The sequence below is a fragment of the Pseudophryne corroboree genome, chromosome 1 (assembly GCF_028390025.1).
Source record: "Pseudophryne corroboree isolate aPseCor3 chromosome 1, aPseCor3.hap2, whole genome shotgun sequence".
Classification (NCBI taxonomy): Eukaryota; Metazoa; Chordata; class Amphibia; order Anura; family Myobatrachidae; genus Pseudophryne; species Pseudophryne corroboree.
Window position 1 is genome coordinate 1,163,906,593 of NC_086444.1, and position 14,061 is coordinate 1,163,920,653.

Consider the following 14,061-nt stretch of genomic DNA (forward strand, 5'->3'; position numbering starts at 1 on the left):
CTTCATACTAGTTTAGCAGTCTGCTGACAGTGTCCACCAGGTCCGTTATACAGTATATTATATATATAAGCAGTACGGTAGGCCACGGCTGTACCTACCTCTGTGTCGTCAGTGCACTCGTCGTCCATAAGTAATATAATACTATACTATCCATCCATCTACATTGTATACCTGTGGTGGCTTTTTTTTTCTTCATACTAGTTTAGCAGTCTGCTGACAGTGTCCACCAGGTCCGTTATACAGTATATTATATATATAAGCAGTACGGTAGGCCACGGCTGTACCTACCTCTGTGTCGTCAGTGCACTCGTCGTCCATAAGTAATATAATACTATACTATCCATCCATCTACATTGTATACCTGTGGTGGCTTTTTTTTTCTTCATACTAGTTTAGCAGTCTGCTGACAGTGTCCACCAGGTCCGTTATATACAGTATATTATATATATAAGCAGTACGGTAGGCCACGGCTGTACCTACCTCTGTGTCATCAGTGCACTCGTCGTCCATAAGTAATATAATACTATCCATCCATCTACATTGTATACCTGTGGTGGCTTTTTTTTTCTTCATACTAGCTTAGCAGTCTGCTGACAGTGTCCACCAGGTCCGTTATACAGTATATTATATATATAAGCAGTACGGTAGGCCACGGCTGTACCTACCTCTGTGTCGTCAGTGCACTCGTCGTCCATAAGTAATATAATACTATACTATCCATCCATCTACATTGTATACCTGTGGTGGCTTTTATTTTCTTCATACTAGTTTAGCAGTCTGCTGACAGTGTCCACCAGGTCCGTTATACAGTATATTATATATATAAGCAGTACGGTAGGCCACGGCTGTACCTACCTCTGTGTCGTCAGTGCACTCGTCGTCCATAAGTAATATAATACTATACTATCCATCCATCTACATTGTATACCTGTGGTGGCTTTTTTTTTCTTCATACTAGTTTAGCAGTCTGCTGACAGTGTCCACCAGGTCCGTTATATACAGTATATTATATATATAAGCAGTACGGTAGGCCACGGCTGTACCTACCTCTGTGTCGTCAGTGCACTCGTCGTCCATAAGTAATATAATACTATACTATCCATCCATCTACATTGTATACCTGTGGTGGCTTTTTTTTTCTTCATACTAGTTTAGCAGTCTGCTGACAGTGTCCACCAGGTCCGTTATACAGTATATTATATATATAAGCAGTACGGTAGGCCACGGCTGTACCTACCTCTGTGTCGTCAGTGCACTCGTCGTCCATAAGTAATATAATACTATACTATCCATCCATCTACATTGTATACCTGTGGTGGCTTTTTTTTTCTTCATACTAGTTTAGCAGTCTGCTGACAGTGTCCACCAGGTCCGTTATATACAGTATATTATATATATAAGCAGTACGGTAGGCCACGGCTGTACCTACCTCTGTGTCGTCAGTGCACTCGTCGTCCATAAGTAATATAATACTATACTATCCATCCATCTACATTGTATACCTGTGGTGGTATTTTTTCCCTTCATACTAGTTTAGCAGTCTGCTGACAGTGTCCACCAGGTCCGTTATATACAGTATATTATATATATAAGCAGTACGGTAGGCCACGGCTGTACCTACCTCTGTGTCGTTAGTACACTCGTCGTCCATAAGTAATATAATACTATACTATCCATCCATCTACATTGTATACCTGTGGTGGCTTTTTTTTTCTTCATACTAGTTTAGCAGTCTGCTGACAGTGTCCACCAGGTCCGTTATATACAGTATATTATATATATAAGCAGTACGGTAGGCCACGGCGTCCATAAGTAATATAATACTATACTATCCATCCATCTACATTGTATACCTGTGGTGGCTTTTTTTTTCTTCATACTAGTTTAGCAGTCTGCTGACAGTGTCCACCAGGTCCGTTATACAGTATATTATATATATAAGCAGTACGGTAGGCCACGGCTGTACCTACCTCTGTGTCGTCAGTGCACTCGTCATCCATAAGTAATATAATACTATACTATCCATCCATCTACATTGTATACCTGTGGTGGTTTTTATTTTTTCTTCATACTAGTTTAGCAGTCTGCTGACAGTGTCCACCAGGTCTGTTATATACAGTATATTATATATATAAGCAGTACGGTAGGCCACGGCTGTTCCCACCTCTGTGTCGTCAGTGCACTCGTCGTCCATAAGTAATATAATACTATACTATCCATCCATCTACATTGTATACCTGTGGTGGCTTTTTTTTTCTTCATTCTAATTTAGCAGTCTGCTGACAGTGTCCACCAGGTCCGTTATACAGTATATTATATATATAAGCGGTACGGTAGGCCACGGCTGTACCTACCTCTGTGTCGTCAGTGCACTCGTCGTCCATAAGTAATATAATACTATACTATCCATCCATCTACATTGTATACCTGTGGTGGCTTTTTTTTTCTTCATACTAGTTTAGCAGTCTGCTGACAGTGTCCACCAGGTCCGTTATATACAGTATATTATATATATAAGCAGTACGGTAGGCAACGGCTGTACCTACCTCTGTGTCGTCAGTGCACTCGTCGTCCATAAGTAATATAATACTATACTATCCATCCATCTACATTGTATACCTGTGGTGGCTTTTTTTTTCTTCATACTAGTTTAGCAGTCTGCTGACAGTGTCCACCAGGTCCGTTATACAGTATATTATATATATAAGCAGTACGGTAGGCCACGGCTGTACCTACCTCTGTGTCGTCAGTGCACTCGTCGTCCATAAGTAATATAATACTATACTATCCATCCATCTACATTGTATACCTGTGGTGGCTTTTTTTTTCTTTATACTAGTTTAGCAGTCTGCTGACAGTGTCCACCAGGTCCGTTATACAGTATATTATATATATAAGCAGTACGGTAGGCCACGGCTGTACCTACCTCTGTGTCGTCAGTGCACTCGTCGTCCATAAGTAATATAATACTATACTATCCATCCATCTACATTGTATACCTGTGGTGGCTTTTTTTTTCTTCATACTAGTTTAGCAGTCTGCTGACAGTGTCCACCAGGTCCGTTATATACAGTATATTATATATATAAGCAGTACGGTAGGCCACGGCTGTACCTACCTCTGTGTCGTCAGTGCACTCGTCGTCCATAAGTAATATAATACTATACTATCCATCCATCTACATTGTATACCTGTGGTGTTTTTTTTTCCCTTCATACTAGTTTAGCAGTCTGCTGACAGTGTCCACCAGGTCCGTTATATACAGTATATTATATATATAAGCAGTACGGTAGGCCACGGCTGTACCTACCTCTGTGTCGTCAGTACACTCGTCGTCCATAAGTAATATAATACTATACTATCCATCCATCTACATTGTATACCTGTGGTGTTTTTTTTTTTCTTCATACTAGTTTAGCAGTCTGCTGACAGTGTCCACCAGGTCCGTTATATACAGTATATTATATATATAAGCAGTACGGTAGGCCACGGCTGTACCTACCTCTGTGTCGTCAGTGCACTCGTCGTCCATAAGTAATATAATACTATACTATCCATCCATCTACATTGTATACCTGTGGTGGCTTTTTTTTTCTTCATACTAGTTTAGCAGTCTGCTGACAGTGTCCACCAGGTCCGTTATATACAGTATATTATATATATAAGCAGTACGGTAGGCCACGGCTGTACCTACCTCTGTGTCGTCAGTGCACTCGTCGTCCATAAGTAATATAATACTATACTATCCATCCATCTACATTGTATACCTGTGGTGGCTTTTTTTTTCTTCATACTAGTTTAGCAGTCTGCTGACAGTGTCCACCAGGTCCGTTATACAGTATATTATATATATATAAGCAGTACGGTAGGCCACGGCTGTACGTACCTCTGTGTCGTCAGTGCACTCGTCGTCCATAAGTAATATAATACTATACTATCCATCCATCTACATTGTATACCTGTGGTGGCTTTTTTTTCCTTCATACTAGTTTAGCAGTCTGCTGACAGTGTCCACCAGGTCCGTTATACAGTATATTATATATATAAGCAGTACGGTAGGCCACGGCTGTACCTACCTCTGTGTCGTCAGTGCACTCGTCGTCCATAAGTAATATAATACTATACTATCCATCCATCTACATTGTATACCTGTGGTGGCTTTTTTTCTTCTTCATACTAGTTTAGCAGTCTGCTGACAGTGTCCACCAGGTCCGTTATATACAGTATATTATATATATAAGCAGTACGGTAGGCCACGGCTGTACCTACCTCTGTGTCGTCAGTGCACTCGTCGTCCATAAGTAATATAATACTATACTATCCATCCATCTACATTGTATACCTGTGGTGTTTTTTTTCCCCTTCATACTAGTTTAGCAGTCTGCTGACAGTGTCCACCAGGTCCGTTATATACAGTATATTATATATATAAGCAGTACGGTAGGCCACGGCTGTACCTACCTCTGTGTCGTCAGTACACTCGTCGTCCATAAGTAATATAATACTATACTCTCCATCCATCTACATTGTATACCTGTGGTGGTTTTTTTTTTCTTCATACTAGTTTAGCAGTCTGCTGACAGTGTCCACCAGGTCCGTTATATACAGTATATTATATATATAAGCAGTACGGTAGGCCACGGCTGTACCTACCTCTGTGTCGTCAGTGCACTCGTCGTCCATAAGTAATATAATACTATACTATCCATCCATCTACATTGTATACCTGTGGTGGCTTTTTTTTTCTTCATACTAGTTTAGCAGTCTGCTGACAGTGTCCACAGGTCCGTTATATACAGTATATTATATATATAAGCAGTACGGTAGGCCACGGCTGTACCTACCTCTGTGTCGTCAGTGCACTCGTCGTCCATAAGTAATATAATACTATACTATCCATCCATCTACATTGTATACCTGTGGTTGCTTTTTTTTCTTCATACTAGTTTAGCAGTCTGCTGACAGTGTACACCAGGTCCGTTATACAGTATATTATATATATAAGCAGTACGGTAGGCCACGGCTGTACCTACCTCTGTGTCGTCAGTGCACTCGTCATCCATAAGTAATATAATACTATACTATCCATCCATCTACATTGTATACCTGTGGTGTTTTTTTTTTTCTTCATACTAGTTTAGCAGTCTGCTGACAGTGTCCACCAGGTCTGTTATATACAGTATATTATATATATAAGCAGTACGGTAGGCCACGGCTGTACCTACCTCTGTGTCGTCAGTGCACTCGTCGTCCATAAGTAATATAATACTATACTATCCATCCATCTACATTGTATACCTGTGGTGGCTTTTTTTTTCTTTATACTAGTTTAGCAGTCTGCTGACAGTGTCCACCAGGTCCGTTATACAGTATATTATATATATAAGCAGTACGGTAGGCCACGGCTGTTCCCACCTCTGTGTCGTCAGTGCACTCGTCGTCCATAAGTAATATAATACTATACTATCCATCCATCTACATTGTATACCTGTGGTGGCTTTTTTTTTCTTCATACTAATTTAGCAGTCTGCTGACAGTGTCCACCAGGTCCGTTATACAGTATATTTTATATATAAGCAGTACGGTAGGCCACGGCTGTACCTACCTCTGTGTTGTCAGTGCACTCGACGTCCATAAGTAATATAATACTATACTATCCATCCATCTACATTGTATACCTGTGGTGGCTTTTTTTTTCTTCATACTAGTTTAGCAGTCTGCTGACAGTGTCCACCAGGTCCGTTATATACAGTATATTATATATATAAGCAGTACGGTAGGCAACGGCTGTACCTACCTCTGTGTCGTCAGTGCACTCGTCGTCCATAAGTAATATAATACTATAATATCCATCCATCTACATTGTATACCTGTGGTGGCTTTTTTTTTCTTCATACTAGTTTAGCAGTCTGCTGACAGTGTCCACCAGGTCCGTTATACAGTATATTATATATATAAGCAGTACGGTAGGCCACGGCTGTACCTACCTCTGTGTCGTCAGTGCACTCGTCGTCCATAAGTAATATAATACTATACTATCCATCCATCTACATTGTATACCTGTGGTGGCTTTTTTTTTCTTTATACTAGTTTAGCAGTCTGCTGACAGTGTCCACCAGGTCCGTTATACAGTATATTATATATATAAGCAGTACGGTAGGCCACGGCTGTACCTACCTCTGTGTCGTCAGTGCACTCGTCGTCCATAAGTAATATAATACTATACTATCCATCCATCTACATTGTATACCTGTGGTGGCTTTTTTTTTCTTCATACTAGTTTAGCAGTCTGCTGACAGTGTCCACCAGGTCCGTTATATACAGTATATTATATATATAAGCAGTACGGTAGGCCACGGCTGTACCTACCTCTGTGTCGTCAGTACACTCGTCGTCCATAAGTAATATAATACTATACTATCCATCCATCTACATTGTATACCTGTGGTGGTTTTTTTTTTCTTCATACTAGTTTAGCAGTCTGCTGACTGTGTCCACCAGGTCCGTTATATACAGTATATTATATATATAAGCAGTACGGTAGGCCACGGCTGTACCTACCTCTGTGTCGTCAGTGCACTCGTCGTCCATAAGTAATATAATACTATACTATCCATCCATCTATATTGTATACCTGTGGTGGCTTTTTTTTCTTCATACTAGTTTAGCAGTCTGCTGACAGTGTCCACCAGGTCCGTTATATACAGTATATTATATATATAAGCAGTACGGTAGGCCACGGCTGTACCTACCTCTGTGTCGTCAGTGCACTCGTCGTCCATAAGTAATATAATACTATACTATCCATCCATCTACATTGTATACCTGTGGTGGCTTTTTTTTTCTTCATACTAGTTTAGCAGTCTGCTGACAGTGTCCACCAGGTCCGTTATACAGTATATTATATATATAAGCAGTACGGTAGGCCACGGCTGTACGTACCTCTGTGTCGTCAGTGCACTCGTCGTCCATAAGTAATATAATACTATACTATCCATCCATCTACATTGTATACCTGTGGTGGCTTTTTTTTTCTTCATACTAGTTTAGCAGTCTGCTGACAGTGTCCACCAGGTCCGTTATACAGTATATTATATATATAAGCAGTACGGTAGGCCACGGCTGTACCTACCTCTGTGTCGTCAGTGCACTCGTCGTCCATAAGTAATATAATACTATACTATCCATCCATCTATATTGTATACCTGTGGTGTTTTTTTTCCCCTTCATACTAGTTTAGCAGTCTGCTGACAGTGTCCACCAGGTCCGTTATATACAGTATATTATATATATAAGCAGTACGGTAGGCCACGGCTGTACCTACCTCTGTGTCGTCAGTGCACTCGTCGTCCATAAGTAATATAATACTATACTATCCATCCATCTACATTGTATACCTGTGGTGGCTTTTTTTTCTTCATACTAGTTTAGCAGTCTGCTGACAGTGTCCACCAGGTCCGTTATATACAGTATATTATATATATAAGCAGTACGGTAGGCCACGGCTGTACCTACCTCTGTGTCGTCAGTGCACTCGTCGTCCATAAGTAATATAATACTATACTATCCATCCATCTACATTGTATACCTGTGGTGGCTTTTTTTTTCTTCATACTAGTTTAGCAGTCTGCTGACAGTGTCCACCAGGTCCGTTATATACAGTATATTATATATATAAGCAGTACGGTAGGCCACGGCTGTACCTACCTCTGTGTCGTCAGTGCACTCGTCGTCCATAAGTAATATAATACTATACTATCCATCCATCTACATTGTATACCTGTGGTGGCTTTTTTTTCTTCATACGAGTTTAGCAGTCTGCTGACAGTGTCCACCAGGTCCGTTATACAGTATATTATATATATAAGCAGTACGGTAGGCCACGGCTGTACCTACCTCTGTGTCGTCAGTGCACTCATCGTCCATAAGTAATATAATACTATACTATCCATCCATCTACATTGTATACCTGTGGTGGCTTTTTTTTTCTTCATACTAGTTTAGCAGTCTGCTGACAGTGTCCACCAGGTCCGTTATACAGTATATTATATATATAAGCAGTACGGTAGGCCACGGCTGTACCTACCTCTGTGTCGTCAGTGCACTCGTCGTCCATAAGTAATATAATACTATACTATCCATCCATCTACATTGTATACCTGTGGTGGCTTTTTTTTTCTTCATACTAGTTTAGCAGTCTGCTGACAGTGTCCACCAGGTCCGTTATATACAGTATATTATATATATAAGCAGTACGGTAGGCCACGGCTGTACCTACCTCTGTGTCGTCAGTGCACTCGTCGTCCATAAGTAATATAATACTATACTATCCATCCATCTATATTGTATACCTGTGGTGTTTTTTTTCCCCTTCATACTAGTTTAGCAGTCTGCTGACAGTGTCCACCAGGTCCGTTATATACAGTATATTATATATATAAGCAGTACGGTAGGCCACGGCTGTACCTACCTCTGTGTCGTCAGTGCACTCGTCGTCCATAAGTAATATAATACTATACTATCCATCCATCTACATTGTATACCTGTGGTGGCTTTTTTTTCTTCATACTAGTTTAGCAGTCTGCTGACAGTGTCCACCAGGTCCGTTATATACAGTATATTATATATATAAGCAGTACGGTAGGCCACGGCTGTACCTACCTCTGTGTCGTCAGTGCACTCGTCGTCCATAAGTAATATAATACTATACTATCCATCCATCTACATTGTATACCTGTGGTGGCTTTTTTTTTCTTCATACTAGTTTAGCAGTCTGCTGACAGTGTCCACCAGGTCCGTTATATACAGTATATTATATATATAAGCAGTACGGTAGGCCACGGCTGTACCTACCTCTGTGTCGTCAGTGCACTCGTCGTCCATAAGTAATATAATACTATACTATCCATCCATCTACATTGTATACCTGTGGTGGCTTTTTTTTCTTCATACGAGTTTAGCAGTCTGCTGACAGTGTCCACCAGGTCCGTTATACAGTATATTATATATATAAGCAGTACGGTAGGCCACGGCTGTACCTACCTCTGTGTCGTCAGTGCACTCATCGTCCATAAGTAATATAATACTATACTATCCATCCATCTACATTGTATACCTGTGGTGGCTTTTTTTTTCTTCATACTAGTTTAGCAGTCTGCTGACAGTGTCCACCAGGTCCGTTATACAGTATATTATATATATAAGCAGTACGGTAGGCCACGGCTGTACCTACCTCTGTGTCGTCAGTGCACTCGTCGTCCATAAGTAATATAATACTATAGTATCCATCCATCTACATTGTATACCTGTGGTGGCTTTTAGTTGTGCGCATTAAAATATGGAGAACAAAAATGTGGAGGTTAAAAAAATAGGGAAAGATCAAGATCCACTTCCACCTCGTGCTGAAGCTGCTGCCACTAGTCATGGCCGAGACGATGAAATGCCATCAACGTCGTCTGCCAAGGCCGATGCCCAATGTCATAGTACAGAGCATGTAAAATCCAAAACACAAAAGATCAGTAAAATTACCCAAAAATCAAAATTAAAAGCGTCTGAGGAGAAGCGTAAACTTGCCAATATGCCATTTACGACATGGAGTGGCAAGGAACGGCTGAGGCCCTGGCCTATGTTCATGGCTAGTGGTTCAGCTTCACATGAGGATGGAAGCACTCATCCTCTCGCTAGAAAAAAAAAAGACTTAAGCTGGCAAAAGCACAGCAAAGAACTGTGCGTTCTTCGAAATCCCAAATCCCAAAGGAGAGTCCAATTGTGTCGGTTGCGATGCCTGACCTTCCCAACACTGGACGGGAAGAGCTTGCGCCTTCCACCATTTGCACGCCCCCTGCAAGTGCTGGAAGGAGCACCCGCAGTCCAGTTCCTGATAGTCAAATTGAAGATGTCAATGTTGAAGTACACCAGGATGAGGATATGGGTGTTGCTGGCACTGGGGAGGAAATTGACAAGGAGGATTCTGATGGTGAGGTGGTTTGTTTAAGTCAGGCACCCGGGGAGACACCTGTTGTCCGTGGGAGGAATATGGCCATTGACATGCCTGGTCAAAATACCAAAAAAATCAGCTCTTCAGTGTGGAATTATTTCAACAGAAATGCGGACAACTGATGTCAAGCCGTGTGTTGCCTTTGTCAAGCTGTAATAAGTAGGGGTAAGGACGTTAACCACCTCGGAACATCCTCCCTTATACGTCACCTGCAGCGCATTCATAATAAGTCAGTGACAAGTTCAAAAACTTTGGGCGACAGCGGAAGCAGTCCACTGACCAGTAAATCCCTTCCTCTTGTAACCAAGCTCGCGCAAACCACACCACCAACTCCCTCAGTGTCAATTTCCTCCTTACCCAGGAAAGCCAATAGTCCTGCAGGCGATGTCACTGGCAAGTCTGACGAGTCCTCTCCTGCCTGGGATTCCTCCGATGCATCCTTGAGTGTAACGCCTACTGCTGCTGGCGCTGCTGTTGTTGCTGCTGGGAGTCGATCGTCATCCCAGAGGGGAAGTCGGAAGACCACTTGTACTACTTCCAGTAAGCAATTGACTGTCCAACAGTCCTTTGCGAGGAAGATGAAATATCACAGCAGTCATCCTGTTGCAAAGCGGATAACTGAGGCCTTGACAACTATGTTGGTGTTAGACGTGCATCCGGTATCCGCCGTTAGTTCACGGGGAACTAGACAATTGCTTGAGGTAGTGTGCCCCCGTTACCAAATACCATCTAGGTTCCACTTCTCTAGGCAGGCGATACCGAGAATGTACACGGACGTCAGAAAAAGACTCACCAGTGTCCTAAAAAATGCAGTTGTACCCAATGTCCACTTAACCACGGACATGTGGACAAGTGGAGCAGGGCAGACTCAGGACTACATGACTGTGACAGCCCACTGGGTAGATGTATTGCCTCCCGCTGCAAGAACAGCAGCGGCGGCACCAGTAGCAGCATCTCGCAAACGCCAACTCGTTCCTAGGCAGGCTACCCTTTGTATCACCGCTTTCCAGAATACGCACACAGCTGAAAACCTCTTACGGCAACTGAGGAAGATCATCGCAGAATGGCTTACCCCAATTGGACTCTCCTGGGGATTTGTGGCATCGGACAACGCCAGCAATATTGTGCGTGCATTACATCTGGGCAAATTCCAGCACGTCCCATGTTTTGCACATACCTTGAATTTGGTGGTGCAGAATTATTTAAAAAACGACAGGGGCGTGCAAGAGATGCTGTCGGTGGCCAGAAGAATTGCGGGCCACTTTCGGCGTAAAGGCACCGCGTACAGAAGACTGGAGCACCACCAAAAACGCCTGAACCTGCCCTGCCATCATCTGAAGCAAGAGGTGGTAACGAGGTGGAATTCAACCCTCTATATGCTTCAGAGGATGGAGGAGCAGCAAAAGGCCATTCAAGCCTATACATCTGACCACGATATAGGCAAAGGAGGTGGAATGCACCTGTCTCAAGCGCAGTGGAGAATGATTTCAACGTTGTGCAAGGTTCTGCAACCTTTTGAACTTGCCACACGTGAAGTCAATTCAGACACTGCCAGCCTGAGTCAGGTCATTCCCCTCATCAGGCTTTTGCAGAAGAAGCTGGAGGCATTGAAGGAGGAGCTAAAACAGAGCGATTCCGCTAGGCATGTGGGACTTGTGGATGGAGCCCTTCATTCGCTTAACAAGGATTCACGGGTGGTCAATCTGTTGAAATCAGAGCACTACATTTTGGCCACCGTGCTCGATCCTAGATTTAAAACCTACGTTGGATCTCTCTTTCCGGCAGACACAAGTCTGCAGAGGTTCAAAGACCTGCTGGTGAGAAAATTGTAAAGTCAAGCGGAACGCGACCCGTCAACATCTCCTCCTTCTTATTCTCCCGCAACTGGGGGTGCGAGGAAAAGGCTACGAATTCCGAGCCCACCCGCTGGCGGTGATGCAGGGCAGTCTGCAGCGACTGCTGATGCTGACATCTGGTCCGGACTGAAGGACCTGCCAACGATTACTGACATGTCGTCTACTGTCACTGCATATGATTCTCTCACCATTGAAAGAATGGTGGAGGATTATATGAGTGACCACATCCAAGTAGGCACGTCAGACAGTCCGTACGTATACTGGCAGGAAAAAGAGGCAATTTGGAGGCCCTTGCACAAACTGGCTTTATTCTACCTAAGTTGCCCTCCCTCCAGTGTGTACTCCGAAAGAGTGTTTAGTGCCGCCGCTCACCTTGTCAGCAATCGGCGTACGAGGTTACTTCCAGAAAATGTGGAGAAGATGTTGTTCATTAAAATTAATTATAATCAATTCCTCCATGGAGACATTCACCAGCAGCAATTGCCTCCAGAAAGAACACGGGGACCTGAGATGGTGGATTCCAGTGGGGACGAATTAATAATCTGTGAGGAGGGGGATGTACACAGTGAAAGGGGTGATGAATCGGACGATGATGATGAGGTGGACATCTTGCCTCCGTAGAGCCAGTTTGTGCAAGGAGAGATTGATTGCTTCTTTTTTGGTGGGGGCCCAAACCAACCAGTCATTTCAGTCACAGTCGTGTGGCAGACCCTGTCGCTGAAATGATGGGTTCGTTAAAGTGTGCATGTCCTGTTTTTACAATATAAGGGTGGGTGGGAGGGCCCAAGGACAATTCCATCTTGCACCTCTTTTTTCTTTCATTTTTCTTTGCGTCATGTGCTGTTTGGGGAGTATTCTTTTGAAGGGCCATCCTGCGTGACACTGCAGTGCCACTCCTAGATGGGCCAGGTGTTTGTGTCAGCCACTAGGGTCGCTTAGCTTAGTCACACAGCTACCTCATTGCGCCTCTTTTTTTCTTTGCGTCATGTGCTGTTTGGGGAGTATTTTTTTGAAGGGCCATCCTGCGTGACACTGCAGTGCCACTCCTAGATGGGCCAGGTGTTTGTGTCGGCCACTTGGGTCGCTTAGCTTAGTCACACAGCTACCTCATTGCGCCTCTTTTTTTTTCTTTGCGTCATGTGCTGTTTGGGGAGTATTTTTTTGAAGGGCCATCCTGCGTGACACTGCAGTGCCACTCCTAGATGGGCCAGGTGTTTGTGTCGGCCACTAGGGTCGCTTAGCTTAGTCACACAGCTACCTCATTGCGCCTCTTTTTTTCTTTGCATCATGTGCTGTTTGGGGAGTATTTTTTTGAAGGGCCATCCTGCGTGACACTGCAGTGCCACTCCTAGATGGGCAAGGTGTTTGTGTCGGCCACTTGGGTCGCTTAGCTTAGTCACACAGCTACCTCATTGCGCCTCTTTTTTTCTTTGCATCATGTGCTGTTTGGGGAGTATTTTTTTGAAGGGCCATCCTGCGTGACACTGCAGTGCCACTCCTAGATGGGCCAGGTGTTTGTGTCGGCCACTTGGGTCGCTTAGCTTAGTCACACAGCTACCTCATTGCGCCTCTTTTTTTCTTTGCGTCATGTGCTGTTTGGGGAGTATTTTTTTGAAGGGCCATCCTGCGTGACACTGCAGTGCCACTCCTAGATGGGCCAGGTGTTTGTGTCGGCCACTTGGGTCGCTGAGCTTAGTCACACAGCTACCTCATTGCGCCTCTTTTTTTCTTTGCGTCATGTGCTGTTTGGGGAGTATTTTTTTGAAGGGCCATCCTGCGTGACACTGCAGTGCCACTCCTAGATGGGCCAGGTGTTTGTGTCGGCCACTTGGGTCGCTGAGCTTAGTCACACAGCTACCTCATTGCGCCTCTTTTTTTCTTTGCGTCATGTGCTGTTTGCGGAGTATTTTTTTGAAGGGCCATCCTGCGTGACACTGCAGTGCCACTCCTAGATGGGCCAGGTGTTTGTGTCGGCCACTTGGGTCGCTTAGCTTAGTCACACAGCTACCTCATTGCGCCTCTTTTTTTCTTTGCGTCATGTGCTGTTTGGGGAGTATTTTTTTGAAGGGCCATCCTGCTTGACACTGCAGTGCCACTCCTAGATGGGCCAGGTGTTTGTGTCGGCCACTAGGGTCGCTTAGCTTAGCCATCCAGCGACTTCGGTGCAAATTTTAGGACTAAAAATAATATTGTGAGGTGTGAGGTGTT